Consider the following 20683-nt stretch of genomic DNA (forward strand, 5'->3'; position numbering starts at 1 on the left):
ACATTATGCAAGGCCAGGAGCTACTGTTACACAAATAATTTATCTTCTAAGCGAATCCTTGGGTAATCTCATTTTTAGACAGGCAAATGGCATTGCTGATCTACTTCAACAGCAAAGATTAAATTGCTTCTGAATGAACTCTGGAATTGATAGATTCCTGCTGTCCGACTCATCCTGCCTTCAATTCTGGACAAGAACTGTGCCCTTTCCCCTGGAATTAGTATCAGGCCTTCTGCCTTTCAATTCTGTCTATAGCCCAAGGGACTAAGACTCCTAGGGGTATTATGCAGTCTTAGGTAGCCACTCATAACAGAAGGGGAGAACTGTGGTCTTTATATCTACAATGACCTGTAAAGTGGGCAGAAGGCAGTAATCTCCTGAGGTGACACAGGGTAAAAGAGAAAAACAAGTACAAAGTGCTCTGTCTGCTTATTTTTTCTTAGGTGGCCGGGGCTCCATCCTGGCAAGGAGGTGGCTAGAGAAATTAACGCAATGAGAACCTTCCCTGAGGAAGCAGCTGGACCACCTGTCCCTTTGGTACACTTTTCAATAGAAGTTATTTTGGAAGGTTGCAGTTTACTTCCTCTAGTCATCAAAATACAACATTTTCTGATGTGAAATATGAAAAGCCTAAGAACAGCTTGGCTAGGATGTAAGAGAGGTACCTAGAAACTGTAATACGGATAGTAAAGTGAAATAAGAGTTTAACCTGAACGAAAGAGCACTTATTAGGAATGCCATTCATTCATTTGTTCACCAGGCACCTATGATGCACCAGGCACTATGGCAGTAGCAGTACTATGGATTAGGAATACAAATATGGCAGACAAAACCCCTGATGAGACATGTGATTAATGTGATCATTTCACGATGTGAACAAATATCAAATCATTATGTTGGGGGACTTTCCTAGAAGTCCAATGGCTAAGATTCCTTGCTCCCAATGCAGGAGAGGGCTCAGGTTTGATCCTTGGTCAGAGGACGAGATCCCACATGCCGCAACTAAGACCCAGTGCAGCCAGATAAATATATATATTTTTTAAAAATCATTGCTGGACACCTGAAACTAACATAACATTGTATTAACAACTATACCTCAAGAAAGGAAGACAGACAAGCAGGAATGAAGGGAGGAAGGAAATCAGAGTTGTTTCAAAATGAAAATAATGAAAAAAATACCTACGGTAAACAATTATAAAGATGGGAGAAAACAATACGGGTCATTGAAGGCTGAGCAAGAATTTACTGGATTGAGACAGTTAGGCTACTCTAGACAGAGAAAACCAGCATAATGAAAGGCATGCAGTTGTAAAACTAAACAACTTGTTTGGGGAACCATAAGTATTCTGAGATGAGGAGAGTGTCGGATGTATGGGCTAAACTTGGAGATGAGCCTGATGTGTTAAATTACAAAGACCCTTAAATTTCATAAAAGATGGACAGAAGAGCAGATTAAAAGTAAATTAGCAGAAAAGCAGCCTTGACATCATATAGAGTAACTAGAATGATTAAATGAGATTATATTTATAAAGTGCTCAGTACAGTGTCTATGCTCAATGATGGTAGTTGTAACTATTATTAGCTAATGTCAGACTTTATCCTGAAACCACGGGAGACAGGAACAGGTTTTAAAGAGAGTAACAGGATCAGATGTCTATTTTAAATAAATCTGCTGCAAGTGTGAAAGACAAATGGGAGATGGCACAAGTCAGTTAAGTGGCTATAGCGATTTCGAGGTGAGAAATGATGAAGATTTCAAATAAAGGTGTCACAGGAGGGCTGTCATACAAATGAGGGAGCAGCTTTATCTCTGAGCTCCAAAGATCAAAAATAGGTTAATAAATTAGTCTGATGGTAGGCAATTTTAGATGAACATAAACAATAATTTGAGCTTGTGGCACAGCACTAGAAACGCTGAAGCAAAAGCAATGACCCATTCATTAAGACTGACGGAAAAAGAGTTATTTTCAGTAGCTAAAAATGACCACTAAATTCAACTTTCAGATTCCAAGAATCTAAATCACTTACAGGGATTATTTTGTGAAATCATTAATAATTGCTTACATTTGTAGAGAGGTATACAGTTTTCCAAGTGCTTTCATACTGATTCTCTCACTTGAGTTGCTCAAATGCCTTATGCGATCGACTAGGCAGGAATCATTAGTGCCATTTTCACAGAAAAACTAGGAAAAGCTAGTAAGTGCCTGTACTACAAACAGATTTTCTCACTCCTGGCTCTGTGCTCTTTTCCAGTCTCACCACTGCCTCCAATATGGTACCAGTGCTGAAAAATCCATTCTGAGAAACCATCCTTCTTTGGTTACCTATTCCAACGTTTATTCTTAGAATCAGTAAATTCTTCTGCATGTTTTATTTTCGTTGTTCAGAAGTTTCAGCCTATTTCTCTGCTCTCTTCGAGATGAATGAGCTAGTCATCTATCTTCATTCAACGTTCCTTCATATTTACATACTATAAAATGCCTATCATTTCTCTAATCTAGGATAATTAACCCTAATTATTAAAACTCAATTAATCCCAATTATTAAAACTCAATCCTTGAGTTTTTTCAAAAATGTTATTTCCCTTAAAGTAGTTAAGTAATCCAATCCCTAATTTAATACTAGCTCCAGAAACATAATATTCTCTTCCCGTCATTCCAATTCCTAGATATCTATTCTATTAAAGATTACCTCCTCCAATTATCTCATTCCAATATTTACTGCGCACCTACTACGTAGCAAGGTATTGCTCCAGAAGCTAGGGACTCAGCAATGAACAAAACAAACAAAAACTCCTGTCTTCATGATGCTTCCCTCTGTGCATGGAGTCACGCAGGAGGATGAGATCAACAAACCGGGAAGGGACACAGACCGTCAGGTGAGAAATGCTACAGAGAAACGAGTGAAGCGGTGCAAGGGGATGGGGTACTGGCTGGGGCAGCAACTTTAATCAGCATACTCAGAGCGTGGTCCTCTCTGAGGAACCACAGTTTCCACCATGCTTTTCACCTGCGAGTTTCAGCACAAGGCAGCAGTACAGCTTTTAATTACATAAGAGATTTTTCTTTTTTTTTTTTGCCATTTCCTTCTCCAGCACTTGTACATTTAATAAAAAGCAATTTATTCAACTTGTTTTAAAGAGTAAAATTTTGTTTCTGTAATGCTGAAATATTCCTCAAGAAATAATGTAAGAAGGTAACGGAAGCCCAAAGCCCACCACTGTGCACACACATACAGACTGCTGCTGGGTGCAATGAGTTTAATAAAGACCAGCATTTCCCTGGGAGAAGGCAATGGCAACCCACTCCAGTACTCTCCCCTGGAAAATCCCAGGGACGGAGGAGTCTGGGGGGCTGCAGTTCATGGGGTCACTGAGAGTCGGACACAACTGAGCGATTTCACTTTCACTTTTCACTTTCATGCATTGGAGAAGGAAATGGCAACCCACTCCAGTGTTCTTGCCTGGAGAATTTGAATCCCAGGGACGGCAGAGCCTGGTGGGCTGCCGTCTATGGGGTCACACAGAGTCAGACACGACTGAAGTGACGCAGCAGCAGCATTTCCCTGCGTGAGCAGTGGTAGGTAAAGGGCTGGCCAAAAAGTTCATTTAGGTTTTCCATAACATCTTACAGGGAAATGAAATAACTTTCTGGCCAACTTGATACTTTTTAAACTAGTCATGGGGAGCTGAAAGATGAGCAGGTGTGGATACACAGGAGGATGGAGGGAGTTGGTACAAACAGAATTTTAAAGAGCTACAAAATTGGTGTGCAGCCTGGAGTGGCATCAGCGTCTCATTTCTAGGTGCACTAAGGACTCTCCCCAGAACATACTATGAAAGGTAAGAATAGTTTTCAGTTGGGACATTTGTTCAGCTTGGAGAAAAAAACAAAATTAAAATACATAGCTTGCTGGAAAAGCAACTTGTTCCAACTTAATTTTCCCACAGACTATGGAAATAGGCAAAGCACTTCTCTTAAGAGGAAAGGTTCCTTTCACCTCTCTGGGGAAATATCCTAACACAGTATCACACTCCAATCATAACATACCTCACAAGGATTGAATGAAGCCTAAGTACTAAAATCCTCAGTAAACGACTTTAGTTAATGCACAGTAACACCTGCCAGGACAGGTCAAAACCAAGATATAGAGTCATCATTAATCCACTGGTCCCACTTTCTGTTGAATGCAAGAGGTTCTGGGAGCAAAAGATAAGCAAATACCAAACCAGTGCCTTCACGGCTACAAAACTAATGTGTTCATTATAGTAAAACTACTTTCAGCTGCATAGCTGGGTGACCCAGAAGGTCCATTCAGGAACCCAGGGAACATGCCTTTTCCATTGATACACTGTGACCTGGGATGAGCTGCCTTCAACTTCTCATAGTCTTGATACCCTTTCCTTTTAAAACTGATTAAGTCCTACCCTTTATATTGTAACTGATAAATGAAATGCCAGTGGTAGTACTATAACTTCTGGGGGGAAAAAATTAAGTTGTGACTAATAATTGCTTATGATTCTCCTCTGAAGCAACACTGATGCTGAGTAAATCACTCCAATTCTGCATGTGGCATAAAATCTGATTTTTACTCAGATCAGCAACTGATCCTCAAAACCACTTTGCTGAGTGCCAAGAAGTAGCAATTGGTTATGAAACCTTGCCTTTTAAATCTATTGGAATATTCAGCTGATCTTCAACAACAAAAGCAAGGGGTGGGTGGGGAAGGAAGACATTTTCCAACCAAACAGCACTTAAAGCAACCCTCAGTTTTGAATTTATAATTTACAGCACTTCTTTGATCACAACCCAATGTGCACATGGACTTCAGCCAACAGCTCCGATGAGGAGAGTCCACCGAGCCCAGTGTTAGAAGAGGGGTTCGCTTTGGTGACAGCTCTTCTTTGGCGTGACTACCTACAGCCTGTCCATAGGATGAGCGATCTGCGTGTCCGTGGGACAAGAAGACCCCAACAAAGGAAACGTGCCAGTGTCAAGGGTTAGTTTATCCACAACCTACCCGGGAAATCTCAGCTCTCCAGAGGACCTTGGTATAATTAGGGCCTATAACAAGGGTCAGGTCTTAAAATACTAAAACAAACTGTCTCAAGGATACAAAACTGAGCTAAACCAAGCTGGTGGCAACCTCACCTACTTGGCTCCTGAATGATCAGACAAAGAAACATAATCAGTTTGTTCAGCTGGAAAACTGCAGTTAAAAAGCAGAGGAAGTTAAAGCTATTGCTTAAAAATATGGCCTATGAATATCTTTGGACTTGTCTATACTTTGCCTGTTTGCCTTTCTGCATGAATAATCAAGAACTGATGGTATTCTCTGATCAGGAATGAATCCTTAGCTATTAGAGTTCTCCCTGCCTGTTGGTAAAGGTGCCTCCTACCCTTTCCAGCCAGTCTCACATGAAACAAACTCCGTCTATGACTACACGTGACCTAGTCAGCCAGTGTGGCTATCCCCGCTCCCTCTCCCCACCCACCCATCAGGACAAAATGTAATAAAACTTCAACTTGGCCTTTCCTTTATATCTCTATCATTCTTCCAGCATCTCATCTTGAACGTTCCTCCTTCTCTTGATTGATAATGGCATCTTGGGTCTTTGGATTCTCTTCACAAGTACAGAAATAAAAACAGCTTCTCAGGGCAGAGATGTGAAACTTTCAATCATTTCAAATAGGGACCCTGAAAGGAGTTCTTGAAGAAGAGAATCAAACATACTAGAAATTCAGAGGAGGGAAGAATTCCGAGACCTTGGCTCTGGGTCTGGCTTCACTACTAAATCACTTTCTAAGTTATTTAGACATTCTTGAGGCATTAGTTTTCCCAACCTCAGAGAAATGCTGAGACCACTAAGAGACTGCTTATTTAATTCACTGGATGAAAACTAATCCAAAAGTAAAAATATTTATGTTAATACTGGAAAGGATTCTTGGGCTGAAGGAACTCTTGTCTTAACCTTTTATGAGTTGTTATGTAATTATCCCCTACAACCCCACATTTAATTTCAAAGTATAATATGTACTCAAGGTACCAAATAATTCCTAATTCCTTTAAATCAGGCTCAGTTTCTCTCTTCTATTACTATATATATTTACAGATAATGAAATCACTAATTAAGCAAAATTCTAAGATATGGCCAAACAAAAGGACTGTCCATTATTCACAGGATGCTAACACAGAGGACAAAGTTGGGGGAGGGAGCAAAGGCCTGGATTCCAAGAAAACAGATGAGCTATCTGGGTGTTTGGCTTACAAAAACAAAGCAAAAACAAAAAGATGGATTAACAGTTTATATCTAAAAGGCAACTCTATTTTGAATGGCTCTAACAATCCCATAATAAGCACAGTATCAAACACAGTCAGGGTAATTAATTCAGTGGACTCTTCCCCTTTCACGGCCAGATTGAACAGCTCTGAGGATAATCTCCTTCATTCTCCCAGGGCTCAGTTGGAAGATTCATTATTTATGCCCTCAATTGTTTACTCTGTCCTATTTTTCCATCCATCCAGGCCCAAGGGCAGTGTTATCACTGGCCTGTTTCCAAAATGAATGTATTAGTTCCCTGCCTTACTAGTTACAAACCCAAAGATAATCAACAGTGGTTATCTTAACACTGGAGAGCAACCCCACCCCACCACTTGATCCAGGAGAGAAGTTAATGACAATGCTGACCCAGGTTACTAAAAGCTGTTATTTTAGATGGATGAAATGAGACACATTAGTTTTTCTAGTCTTTTTGTTTTTCTTCAACCACTGAGCAACATGTATGCACATCCAACAGGATTCTTAAAGGGCAGTACCATTAGAAAGACAGCTCTGGCCCTCACCAAGAGCAGACCTGTAAACTATGAAGGATTAAACTGATTGAGATGCACTTTGCCTAGCAACCATTCATTAGGAAGAGTTCAGTAACTCACCAGCAATCAATTCCATGTCCTTATCTAAGCCATAAACAGATAACAGACTCCACCAAGTCCTCTACCCTCTGGATTCAGACAGCAAACAACTTCCTTAAAAGACTCAGCTTACAAAAGTCAACCCTTGGGGGAGGGGGTTGTGCTTAAACACACACAAAATATTGTCTCAGACACCTGACTGACAAAGCTGAATAGCTAAAGACTACCACCAGTCACATCTCCATATGAATGCATTCATTGTCTCTAAATGAGTCTCCCACACTGCAACATTCCTAGGTCTTTTTGCCTCTAATATTTTCTCACCTTGAGCAAGTCTTTCCTAGTTTCAAACCTGACAACACTCAAGCTGATTATCATGAGAATCAAACAACGCCAAGGGTCCAATCTTTTCCTTCACCTTCTCAAGGGAATCATTTTATACTTCAGATGTGAATGGGGGATTGGGCTTGAGTCTCCCTTTAGAGAGAACATAGGGCCCTCTTAAAAAAAAAAAAAATCCTAAACTGTGACTCACAGAAATAAGCAGGATAAAAACAGATTGCTAAAGAAAAATCAGCGAACTGAACCTCAACAGCAACATGTCCCCTTAACTTAAGAGATTATGTGATATCACGGCTTCATATAATTGTTTCCTCGCAAATGACCAAATCTGAATTTCCATCCTCCTTAAATGATACCTGGAGATCAGTATAGATACACACCTATCATTAGTTCTATACATAGCCTTTTGTCTCCTGGGGAAAATTCTTTGGGGAAATCACTGCACCGTGCAAAATATAGATTACACAAATCTGTCAAGAAAATAGAAATGTAAAAACATTAAGTGAGCAAAGTGTAATGTTACTTTACAAAGCTGTATTAGCTGCTCACTCATGAGTAGACAAAAAATAACACCTAGATATCAAATAGGAGGTTATTAGTAGAAGCAAGTAGAAGTGGTGGTATATGCTTTAACATGGCCTCCAAGTGGATTTTGTCACTTTCTCAGCTTACCATATAGTTTAGACATCAAAGTGCACTTTGTTTTATACAATAGCTAGCTGCCAAAGCTTCAAAGTGATTTTTAACAGTTCATTCTCAGTAACAAGTTGGGTAAGACAACATCTGGGGGTATTCTCTCTGCCTTTCAATTTAAATATGATTCATGGAGTCTTAAGGGATAAATGGGTAATAAACTAAAAACCCAATATCTAACAAAGGTTTACTATGAATCTACTTTTTTTGCACAACTCTGTACTAAGGCTGCTTCAGATTAAAAAAAAAAACTAGAATAAGTTTCCTGATCCCTAATAAGTTTCCACAACTGAACCAATTTCCTACCCCATCATCTCTATTCTTTATCATATTTGCTTTTACCCCAAACTGCTCCTTATTGATTAGAGATAAAAATAAAAGAATGCAAAGAAGAAACATTAATCCATCTTAAAACTAAAAGAGCTCCAGCATATCAATTCTATCTTCAAAACTGAACTCCAGTTAGAACAATTTCTGGAAACTGAACCCAGCTTACAAGAATGAACTCTCAACATTTCAATTAATATTTACAAAAGTGCTGCCAAAAAATGGACATGCATCCCTTCTGGCATTCTAGCTCTTTTCTAATCAACATTAGGATAAATCTGGTCCAAACACTTTTGGTGAAAATGCCCAGTTAAAGCAAGTTTACCATGAACAATGCCACTGAAAACACATACACATCCTTTGTTGATATCATAAATTTGAGTTTTCCCTCTTCAACTGATATCTTTCCTCTCTATTAAAAACCGATAAAGAGGTTCCTGATTTTGGTCAAAGATGAACTGTCTTTCAGGAAGAAGGGATCCATAAGTTGTAGAAGCAAAGGAACTCAAAACATAAATATAAATTGTAATGATACAGCCACCTGAATTCATGGGGGGTGCTTTAAAAAAATTAAAGACTTAAACAAAATTCATCTGGATTTGTTTAAAGTTTGGTTTTTGACGACAGAAACTAATCCCTCTGAGAGTCTGTGAATGAGAAATATACAGATGGAGAAAAATATGAGACTTTTAAGTTTCAGTAACGGTAAGGGAAGTTTGCTTGCTCAAGCTAGGTTTCTCCAACAGGGCTGAGTCCTACACAAAGCCGGTGACACTGCACTCGGGAGAGAGACTTTAGCAGAGTTAATCGCTAACAACTATCAGGATTTCCTTTAACCACCATCCGACGGAGGCTGATCCCCCTTTCCACTAGCACCTCCTTCATTTTCAGACTGTTTTTGCTGATTAAGGCAGTCCCAAGTAGAAAATGTTGAAGACAGCCTTAATGGACACGGATGCAGAACAGTTTCAAAACCCCACTCCTATCCTAGCCAGTCCTTTTTTTTTTTTTCCCGGCTTACTGCATCAGATGCCAAACAAGAAAGGGCTCCTCTTTTCTTCTCTGTTCATTTTACTACGCGATAGACATCTACACATCAGTAAAAAGAGAGTCCTGAATCTCCTTACCCAGCTGCAGGGGTGAGATGAAGGGAGGGAAAGAAGAATGAACGGCAGAATTAGAAAATAAAAATAAACTGATTAAACGTGGAGCTCTTACTTCCCATTCCATTTCCCCTTTTCTCACAAGGTTAAGTCGGCTGAAGTCGGGGTCGGTTAGAAAAAGCACACACACCTTGAGCCCTGGAAGGGAGGTGAGGTTCGCTCCGCAGCGCTCTGTGGGGCTCCGGGCTCCGCCCCGCCCGCCGGGGGCAGCTCAGCCCTCCTCGGCCCCAGACTCGGAGGACGGAAGAGAAGGGGTTTCTAGCGATCCTGGCAGGGGGAGGGGGAGGCGGCTGCTCCGGGTGCCAGGCTCTCCGAGCGCAGCACTCCGCGGCGCGCCGACACCCCCTCCCCCAGCCGGCTGCCGCTCGCTCCCCTTCGCCGCCGGAAGCCAGCCCCGCCCCCTCAGCTCCATCCCGGCCCTCCGCGAGCCCCCTCCAGTCCGCACAGCCAATGGCGAGCCAGGGAGCCAGCAGAGCGACTCACCCGACAGCCAACTGCGGAGGCCCACTGGGAGGTCAGCCGCCCGGGATAGGCCAGCCACCCACCGCCCCGGCCCCGGCACGGCTCCTCTTTGTTAGAGCTGCCCCCTCGCTCCAGGCCCCCACCGCAAAGGCGGCAGCCCAGCAGCCCGCAGCTGGGCCAGGTGATGCCAAGCCCCTTCCCCTGCGCCCCCCGCCCCCGCGCTGCCTGGGTGTGAGGAGTGACCCCCATCCAGGCAGTACTTCCCTCAGTGCCTCAGACTCGCATAGCAAGAGCCATCCGGAGACCTTCGACAGCAAAAGGATGCTCCCCCGAGCCTCTGCCTCGCCCTTCTTTTCTCAGACTAATCAACTGCACTCCCTCATAACCGAGCATAGATTCAGGTTTGCATATTAGATCGGCTGCACACATCAATCCACCCTGTCTGAAACTCCTGCTTCCCATGACGCAGACATTAAGGTGGGAGGAGGACGCATATTGGGAAGGTATTTATCTGGAAGTTGGTGCGCTGGGAGAAGGGATACAGTAAATCACCTGCAACAAACACCATACACACACACACACAGAGCTGGATCCAACCCAGCTCAGACGCAAGTCATCTACATCCAATTAAACCCAAACAAACCACTCCCTCAGCAGGTTTCAGCACAATTAGGAAACAAACATCTAAGTCCTGATCAAGCCATACACCTAATATTAGAAAAAACTCTCAGCAATAGCCAGGCTTCCGCATAACTGGCAGGTTGCATCAACACTTCAATCACTAATGTCAGTGTTAGAAACCTAATACTGCTGGGATGGAATATGCTAAAGATTGTAGAATATTTCCTTAGGTATAGTGGTGAAGCAGTAGAAACGGTTCATTTAAGAAAAATAAAGCAGGAATGCGGAAGGCAAGTTATTACCTACGCTGTCATTTTTGTCCACAAAGTTCTTGCAACTAATGTTAAGTGTCCACACCACATTCTACAAGCCCACTTAGTTCCCATGTGCTAATACAATTTAAAAAATAAAGTTAGGTAGATTTTTCTTACGTGGAGCTCAAAGCATTTCATATATATAAGAACCTCAGTGTTCTGGGAAGATGGAAAAGGAGCTGTGTGTCATACCTACTTAAAAGCCAGTTTGGGACTTCCCTTGTGGCTCAGCTGCTAAAGAATCCACCTGCAGTGTGGGAGACCTGGGTTCAATCCCTGGGTTGGGAAGATCCCCTGGAGAAGGGAAAGGCTACCCACTGCAGTATTCTGGCTTGGAGAATTCCAAGGACTGAAGAGTCAGACATGACTGAGCAACTTTCACTCACTCACTCTTGGGACTTCCTTGGTGGTCCAGTGGCTAAGATTCTGCACTTCCAATGCAGGGGGCCCAGGTTCGATCCCCGGTCAGGGAACTAGATCCCACACTTCACAACTTAAGAGCTCAGGTGCTGCAACTAAACATCCTGCATGCTGCAACTAAGACCTAGTGCAGCCAAATAAAAACATTAAAAAGAAAGCCAGCCCTTTTTTCTAACCCAAATTGAAAGGCTTGGGCTTAAACAGATTTCTGGAGAAACTTCATTAGTCTCAGAAACTAGGTTCCAGATAAAAAGAACTAATGATGAAAATATTTTTATTTTAAATACTGCCCACAAATAAATAAATAAATAAATAAATAAATAAATAAATAAATACTGCCCACAAAAGTGTCCCAGATTAGCTAATGAGTCTATTCCCTCCCCAAATACATCTGAACTAACCAAAAATCCTCAAAAGCACGAAAACAAACAGTTACCACTCTCCATAGTGTTAGTCACACAGCTGTGTCTGACTCTTTGCAACCAATAGACTGTACCACTGATCAGAATGGCCATTAAAAAGTCTACAAATAACCAATGCTGGAGAGGATGTGGAGAAAAGGAAATCGTCCTACACTGTTGGTAAGAATGTAAATTGCTGAAGCCACTATGGAGGAAAAAGAGTATGGCGGTTCCTTGAAAAGCTAAAACTAAGAGTTGCCATATGATCCAGTAATTCCACTCTTGGATGCATATCCAGACAAAACTGTAATCTGAAAAGATACATGCACTCCTCTCCATGTTCACAGCAGCACTATTTACAATAGGCAAGATAAGGAAGCAACCCAAATGTCCATTTACAGATAAAGGGATAAAGAAGATGTGATATATATAAATAGTGGAATACTACTTGGCCAGAAAAAGAATGAAATAATGTCATTTGCAGCAACACAGATGGACCTAGAGATTATCATACTAAGTGAAGTAAGTCAGAAAGAGACAAATACCACATGACTTACATATGCATCTAAAATATGCATGTAAATTTATTTACAAAACAGAAATAGGCTCATGGACAGAGAGAGCAGACTTGAGGTTACAAAGGGGAAGGGCAGAGGGGAGGGGTGGACGGGGAAGGCGGGATGAGGAGACGCAAACGATTGAATACAGAAGGAGTACACGACAAGGTCACACTGTATACAGCACAGGGAGCTGTATCCAATACCCTGTAATAAACCATAATGGCAAAGGAAGAAAATCTTTGTTGTTAAAAAATAAATAAGCAAATAATTTAAAAGGCACTTTTCCCCATAAAGACCTGCCAGTGCCATTTTATAAAATCCAAACACCCAAGAGACAGAACACACACTTTGATAAGAAAATTTATTACTTACTAGACTTAAAGAGACCAGATCTGAAAAAAACAAGTGTGAAAGCTATCTGGGGAGGGGGAAAAAAAAGACAATGCCTTGACTATTATTTCAATGTAGCAAGGTATTAACATTTTTTTAAATTGGCTGCACTTTCTCTTTCAGACACTAGAGGGAAGTATAAACTCCATTCACTGTATTTGGGAATTCAAATTACTCATTTATTCACTCATTCCGGTTTCCCTGGTGGCTCAGACACTAAAGGATCCGCCTGAAATGCAGGAGACCTGGGTTCGATCCCTGGGTTGGGAAGATCCCCTGGAGGAGGGCATGGTAACTCACTCCAATATTCTTGCCTGGAGACTCACCATAGACAGAGTCTGGGCTACACTCCATGGGCTCGCAAAGCATCGGAGGCAACTAGGCACACATTCATTCACTCATTCACCACACATTATTACATTCCTTGTTGTTGTCGTTCAGCTGCTAAGTTGTGTCCAGCTCTTTGCAACCCCATGGACTGCAGCATGCCAGGCTCCTCTGTCCTCCACTATCTCCCTGAGTTTGCTTAAATTCATGTTGATTGAGTTGGTGATGTTATCTAACCACTACTGCATTCCTACACACCAGGAACATTATAGACCTCAGAGACAAAAAAATGAATAAGCTACAATCTCTGTCTTCAAGGTGCTTACTCTAGTGAAGGAAGACACCAGTTTAACCAAAAAAAAAAAAAAAAGGCCACCACGACAAAGAATGCACATGAGAACCAAACCCCAACTTTTGCAAGACTGTGGGTTTGGGAAGGATAGCTTGGCAGAGGGAGGGAAAAAACATGTATCCATATAATCATTCATACTAGACAAACAAAATTACTCAAACTGGCTTATTCTCATATTAACTATATTCCCATCTTAATTTAAATGGAAATACCTACACTTAGAAAGTATCTTTAAACTGTTATCTAAAAAAAATAAAATAAAATAAACTTATTTATAGAAAGTAGGAGAATGAAGCATTAACATGTGTGGAGGATTTGCTAAAATATCTAGTTGGCTAGGTTTCAAAGTCAATTGTACCCAGTTTAAAAGCATGAAGGTAACAGATACAGTTGGAATTAAGACTGCTTACAGGATTATAAAAATTCTTATTTGAAATCAGGATAAATTACACTACACCCCCCTGAAAAGAGTATGTCAAGGATAAATAAGTCCAAGTTTCCTAAACGTGTTCTGTCTTCAGAAATTAAGTGTCCCAAATGAGGAAACAGAGCACTCTGACAATCAGCTCCCACCGATGCCTGTGGGAAGCCTCTGCAGAGAGACACCTTGGGTGGCAAATCACTTCCCCATCTAAATAATTTAAGCCTACATAGGAAAGACAAAAACTTTAGCTGATAAAGCAGAATTAAAACTCAAAGTCACCAAAAGGGCAACGGAAACTCTTGTGTGACGTATCTTCCCTGCTCCTCAAGAGACTGCTGCGTCTTTTGCTGTGGTTTGGGATGCTTGGATTGTGTGTACTGGGGGTGGAGCGTTGGAGAGAAGGAACAAGTTGTTGATTTCTCATGCTGATGGAGCACAGCACATGGTGGAAAAAGTAAAAGCCAACATCCTGAAAAAAGTTTCACACACACACACAAAATGAGACAGCAAACTTGTGAATCAAGCATGATTTGGCATCTTTAAACGCACAGCCAATTCTCCTCTAGTGCCAAAGCCAATGGCTTCTCCTGTAGATAAAATGGCACAGTTCCTGAAAAAGCCCTGGACGCTGTTTCCCCACAATCCTATAATCTGTCAGAAGACAGAAAACAAAAAGAAGGCTCTGCCAGCCAGAAAAAGCAAATTATAACCAACACAGAGCCAACACTTTACTTCAGACAGAAGGAGCTTTTCTATGCATCTTTGGAAGGAGAGAGACAAAAGAAGCTTACCATTGCTCAAATAACCAAGGCAAACATTTGAACCAAATATCATCTGGGATAAGCATTTGATGCAATAGCCTGCTTTCTTCTTATACACAGTCTTAAAGAATATCTGCAGCATTCACGATAAAGAATTGGCCACAAAATGCAAAGAACTTATACAAGTCAATAAGAAACAGAAACAACTGAAAGGGAAAATAGAAGCTGTGTGAAATACCTACTCTGGGAAAGAAACAGTTAAGTAGAACGGATACCTGTAGGTCAACCACAAATCAAATTTGAAGGAACTAAAATAAGAATTTAAGATGAACCTTTACCTGTGAATCTGAAGCCAATCCCTGAATTTACAATGAGCAAAGCAGATGATGGAAGCAAGTGGCAGAAAGGCTAAATACAACCTCATAAGTAAATCTTCTTCAAGAAAGAAAACTTACTGAAATGTCTTTGCTGGGGAAGCAGACCATTCAGGGACCCCCTTTCCAAACAGTAAATGCAGAAATAAAGCAAATAATATCTGGGTGCGGCAAAACAAGTACACAAGTACAGGCTTTCCATGAGAAAGGAACAAGAAACCTAAACTTTTTACTTGTCCTTGATACAAACAGGTAATGGATTGTGGAATTGAAATTAAAAAAAAAAAAAAAGATTCAATTCCAACCTACATAAATCTAAGAACTTCACACCACTTTGTTTTCAAATTGGCAATACACAGGTCCCCACTGAAAAGAAAAAGGCGGGGTTGGGGGGGGCCTTCCCTGGTGGCTCAGTTGGTGAAGAATCTGCCTGCAATGCAGGAGACCCAGGTTCAGTTCTTGGGTGGGGAAGATTCCCTGGAGAGGGGAATGGCAACCCACTCCAGTATTCTTGCCTAGGAAATCCCATGGAAGAACCTGGTGGGCTACAGTCCATGGGATCACAAAGAATTGGACATGACTTAGCAACTAAACTACCACCACTGAAAAAAACCAATACACAAGATCCCAACTGAGCTGTAAGCAGGGTAAAGTTCTGAGCAGACTATTGCTTAACCATTTCCCTTATCATTTTAAACATCAAAAGAACCACATCCCAGTTTTCCTCTATTGTTAATGCCACTTTAGAGGCTGAGAAAAATTTAGTTCATCAGATTCAAATTTCAGGCATTTTCTAAGTACATTACAGGTAATGATGCCACTGATTCTATATTTAGACGCAGGTGTGGAACAAGGAGTGCCAGTTTTGCCTTAAATGGCACCGTGTCCCTCTTTAAATTCTAACTGCAGCCATCACCTAAGCCTGCATTAAAATGTCTATATGGTGTCGCCTAAAATAAATTAAAATGCTTTTTCAATGCTTTTTTTGAGTGGTTCTATTGATTGACTGTGACATTTTAAATATAGATAATAAATCACTCCCACCAGTCCTTTAAACAGTCAGCATTTTAACTGCTGTAGGGTGGCCCTCACAGCCTCACTTGAACCAAAAAGCCAAGACGGTAAAAACTCTTGTCATATGAATCCTCTAAAATGGTAACATAATAAACCTTTAGGCAATAATCTCTTTAATAAAAGTTGTGTCATCATGGTTCCATTATTTTTACATTTCAGAAATTAGGATAGCAGCCTTTTCCCAAATCCTGAGCTATTTTCTCTGCAAATAGTGTTTATAAAAATATATCACCTTTCTCAAAAGGAACTTAAGTGCTCTAACAGACAGTATGTTGCTAATTTTCACAACATCTCAATAAAGAACTATTATTTAGCATTTATATCACACTTTAACTTGCAAAAGTGGTTTACAATTATTTTCATTAGTAGTCATGCCTCACAACCGCCCACTGAGCTAAACTGGTCCTGTTATCCTCATTTGACAGCAGAGAAAAACGATGTATCGTAAGGCCAAGGTCAAGTCAGTCTGCTTTTCCAAGACCAGGAACCTGATCCTTAAAGGCAGTCTCATTCATTCAGCAGTGTATGTGTACTGCTCGTAATGCTCATTAAACTAGGTTTTTAGAAAACAGAAATCTACCTAAAATGATGGTACAAAAACACTAAAGTTGTAATGCTTTGATGAAAACATATAACCACACTGAAATACAAATAGATAAGGATTTAGTAATACTGACCCAGAAAGTTTTTAGAAATAGCCTCCCAAAACCTCGATGTCATCATACAAAACTGAAATGCTTTTCATCTCATTTGCTCCCTCCACCCACTACAATCAGACATCTGTCTCCATCATTCCAATGAGTAGTTCTACTCAAGATTACCAATAGTCTCTAGGTTGCCAAATCCCCCACAGGTACGCCTCTGCTCTCATGTGAGACAGCATTCGATATCATATCGTGCTCTCCTCCCTTCCTTACACATTCTTTACTTGACTTCCATAACATCCTTCTTTCAGGTTTTCCTCCTACCTCACTGGCTGTTCCTCTGTCAGACCTCTCTTCTCTAGACACAAACCATTCTAAGCGACCACCTGATTGAATTCCATGACTTCAACTTCTATCTACATGTTGATGATCTCCGACTCTACAATTCCAGCCTAGACTTCTCCCTGGAACGCCAGGCTTTTCTAGCCAACTATGCTATAGCTCCAGGTGGCTGTAGCTCCAGGTCTAACAAACAGCTCAAACTTGACATGACCAAAACAGAATTCCTGACATATATTCTGCCACAGTCTTACACATCTCAATAATCACCACTTACCTATCTAGTTCTCCAGCCAATAAAATGTAGAACCTATACATGATTTCTCACTCTGCCTCACTCCCTCTAGCTACTGACAATCCCTGAGCAAGCCCTGTCAACTTCATGTCCAAAAGATATCCCAAATCCTTCTATCTTTCTACAGCTCTTTGGCCATCTCCCCAGTCCTAGTCACCATCAACTCGTCTGATTTAGTACAACAGCCTTGTAAGCTAGTCTCCTTGCCTCCACTCTCGATCCCTCTACAATTCAGTTTCACATAGTAACTAAAGTAATAACTTTTTAAAATTACAAATCAACTCACATCATATCCCTACTTAAAACTGTCCAAAGGAAGCAGACCACTCGAGTTGTCAATGTCATCTGCCTTCTGGCCTGTTCTTGCACCATCTTCCTCTCATTCACCATATTCAAAGCCACATCGGCCTTATTTCTGCTCCTCTAACATATCCCTTAGAAGAAATGGAGTAGCCATCACAGTCAACAAAAGAGTCCGAAATGCAGTACTTGGATGCAATCTCAAAAACAACAGAATGATCTCTGTTCGTTTCCAAGGCAAACCATTCAATATCACAGTAATCCAAGTCTATGCCCCGACCAATAATGCTGAAGAAGCTGAAGTTGAACGGTTCTATGAAGACCTACAAGAGCTTCTAGAACTAAAACCCAAAAAAGATGCCCTTTTCATTATAGGGGACTGGAAAGAGAAAGTAGGAAGTCAAGAAACACCTGGAGTAACGATCAAATTTGGCCTTGGAGTACAAAATGAAACAGGGCAAAGGCTAACAGAGTTTTTCCAAGAGAATGCACTGGTCATAGCAAACACCCTCTTCCAACAACACAAGAGAAGACTCTACACATGGACATCACCAGATGGTCAATACCAAAATCAGATTCATTATATTCTTTACAGCCAAAGATGGAGAACCTCTATACAGTCAGCAAACAAGACCGGGAGCTGACTGTGGCTCAGATCATGAACTCTTTATTGCCAAAGTCAGACTTAAATTGAAGAAAGTAGGGAAAACCACTAGACCACTCAGCTATGACCTAATCAAAATCCCTTACGACTATACAGTGGAAGTGATGAATAGACTCAAGGGATTAGATCTGCTAGAGAGCCTGAAGAACTATGGACGGAGGTTCGTGACATTGTACAGGAGGCAGTGATCAAGAACTTCCCCAAGAAAAAGAAATGCAAAAAGGCAAAATGGTTGTCTGAGGAGGCCATACAAACAGTATGAAAAGTAGAGAAGCTATGAAAAGTACAGAAGCAAAAGGCAAACGAGAAAAGGAAAGATATACCCATTTGAATTCAGAGTTCCAAAGAATAGTAAGGAGAGATAAGAAAGCCTTCCTCAGTGATCAATACAAAGAAGTAGAGGAAAACAATAAAATGGGGAAAACTAGAGATCTCTTCAAGAAAATTAGAGATACCAATGGAAAGTTTCATGCAAAGATGGGCACAATAAAGGACAGAAATGGTATGGACCTAATAGAAGCAGATGATTTTAAGAAGAGGCAGAAAGAATACACAGAAGAACTATACAAAAAAGATCTTCATGACCCACATAACCATGATGGTGTGATCACTCACCTAAAGCCAGACATCCTGGAATGTGAATTCAAGTGGGCATCACTACGAACAAAGCTAGTGGAGGTGATGGCACTCCAGTTGAGCTATTTCAAATCCTAAAAGATGATGCTGTGAAAGTGCTGCACTCAATATGCCAGCAAATTTGGAAAACTCAGCAGTGGCCACAGGATTGGAAAAGGTCCGTTTTCATTCCAATCCCAAAGAAAGGCAATGCCAAAGAATGCTCAAACTACCGCACAATTGCACTCATCTCACACTCCAGCAAAGTAACACTCAAAATTCTCCAAGCCAGGCTTCAACAGTACATGAAGAGTGAACTTCCAGATGCTCAAGCTAGATTTAGAAAAGGCAGAGAAACCAGAGATCAAGTTGCCAATATCAGCTGGATCATCGAAAAAGCAAGAGAGTTCCAGAAAAAACATCTACTTCTGCTTTACTGACTATGCCAAAGCCTTTGACTGTGTGAATCACAATAAACTGTGGAAAATTCTTCAAGAGATGGGAATACCAGACCACCTAACCTGCCTCCTGAGAAAATGCAGGTCAAGAGGCAATAGTTAGAACTGGACATGGAACAACAGACTGGTTCCAAATCGGGAACTTATTTAACTTATATGAAGAGTACATCATGAGAAATGCTGGACTGGATGAAGCACAAGCTGGAGTCAAGATTGCCGGGAGAAATATCAATAACCTCAGATATGCAGATGACACCACCCTTATGGTAGAAAACAAAGAAGAACTAAAGAGCCTCTTGATGAAAGTGAAAGAGGAGAGTGAAAAAGTTGGCTTAAAGCTCAACATTCAGAAAACTAAGATCATGGCATCTGGTCCAATCACTTCATGGAAAACAGATGCGGAAACAATGGAAACAGTGACAGAATTTATTTTTTTGGGCTCCCTAATCACTGCAGATGGTGACTGCAGCCATGAAATTAAAAGACACTTGCTCCTTGGAAGAAAAGTTATGACCAACCTAGACAGCATATTAAAAAGCAGAGACATTACTTTGCCAACAAAGGTCCGTCTAGTCAAAGCTATGGTTTTTCCAGTAGTCATGTACAGATGTGAGAGTTGGACCATAAAGAAAATTGAATACAGAAGAATTTATGCTTTTGAACTGTGGTGTTGGAGAAGACTCCTTGAGAGTCCCCTGGACTGCAAGGAGAACCAACCAGTCCATCCTAAAGGAAATCAGTCCTGAATATTCATTGGAAGGACTAATGCTGAAGCTGAAACTCCAGTACTCTGGCCACCTGATGCGAAGAACTGACTCATTTGAAAAGACCCTGAGGCTGGGAAAGATTGAAGGCAGGAGAAGGGGACAACAGAGGATGAGATGGTTGGATGGCATCACCAACATGAGTTTGAGTAAACTCCGGGAGTTGGTGATGGACAGGGAGGCCTGGCGTTATGCAGTCCGTGGGGTCGAAAGAGTCAGACACGACTGAGTGACTGAACTGAACTGAATATATGGAATTCATTCCTCCTTAGCTTTGCACTGGAATGTTTGATCTGCTAATCTTGGTATCCTCCTGGATTTTAAACGCCATACCTTCACAGAGGCATTCCATATTCCCTATTCTCCCAATCTTAAGTAGCTATCCATTCATCCTCTAATATATCACTCTATTTTAATGCTCTGCAACTGATTTTTTTTTCAAGTTGTTTGTTGTCTGTTTACCCTCCTAGAATATCAGCTCCATAAAAGCAGTGTATGCTTTTGTTCACCAGTGTATCGTTAGTGCCCAACACATTTTAGAAACTCAATAAATTTGGCAAACTTACTTGTTAGGAGAGGGTAAAAAAGACATAACCTGGGAACTTCCCTGGACCTAACCTGGGTCCAGCAGCTTAACACTCTTGCTCCTAATAGAGGGGGCCTGGGTTCAATCCCTGGTTAGGGACC

General features: G+C 41.1%; 1 protein-coding gene and 1 non-coding gene across 4 annotated transcripts in view; one reads left to right on the forward strand and one right to left on the reverse strand.

The window, feature by feature from the left end:
• The window catches only part of FAM222B (family with sequence similarity 222 member B), a 55554-nt gene that overhangs the window by 25520 nt on the left and 9351 nt on the right, over positions 1–20683 (reverse strand). The window contains exon 1 of one of the 3 annotated variants that reach the window (XM_020884738.2): positions 9568–9807. The exons of 1 other annotated variant lie outside the window; for it this stretch is intronic. The gene's annotated coding sequence lies outside the window, so the exon portion shown is untranslated. Of the gene's footprint in view, positions 1–9492; positions 9513–9567; positions 9808–20683 lie in introns of those variants that run through there. One more of the 3 variants, XM_070478766.1, reaches the window with a different exon arrangement.
• On the forward strand, positions 11235–11307 carry TRNAG-UCC (transfer RNA glycine (anticodon UCC)). Its single transcript has one exon. It is a non-coding gene; the product is annotated as a tRNA-Gly (tRNA).

Source organism: Odocoileus virginianus, chromosome 17, assembly GCF_023699985.2.
Source record: "Odocoileus virginianus isolate 20LAN1187 ecotype Illinois chromosome 17, Ovbor_1.2, whole genome shotgun sequence".
Taxonomy (NCBI): domain Eukaryota; kingdom Metazoa; phylum Chordata; class Mammalia; order Artiodactyla; family Cervidae; genus Odocoileus; species Odocoileus virginianus.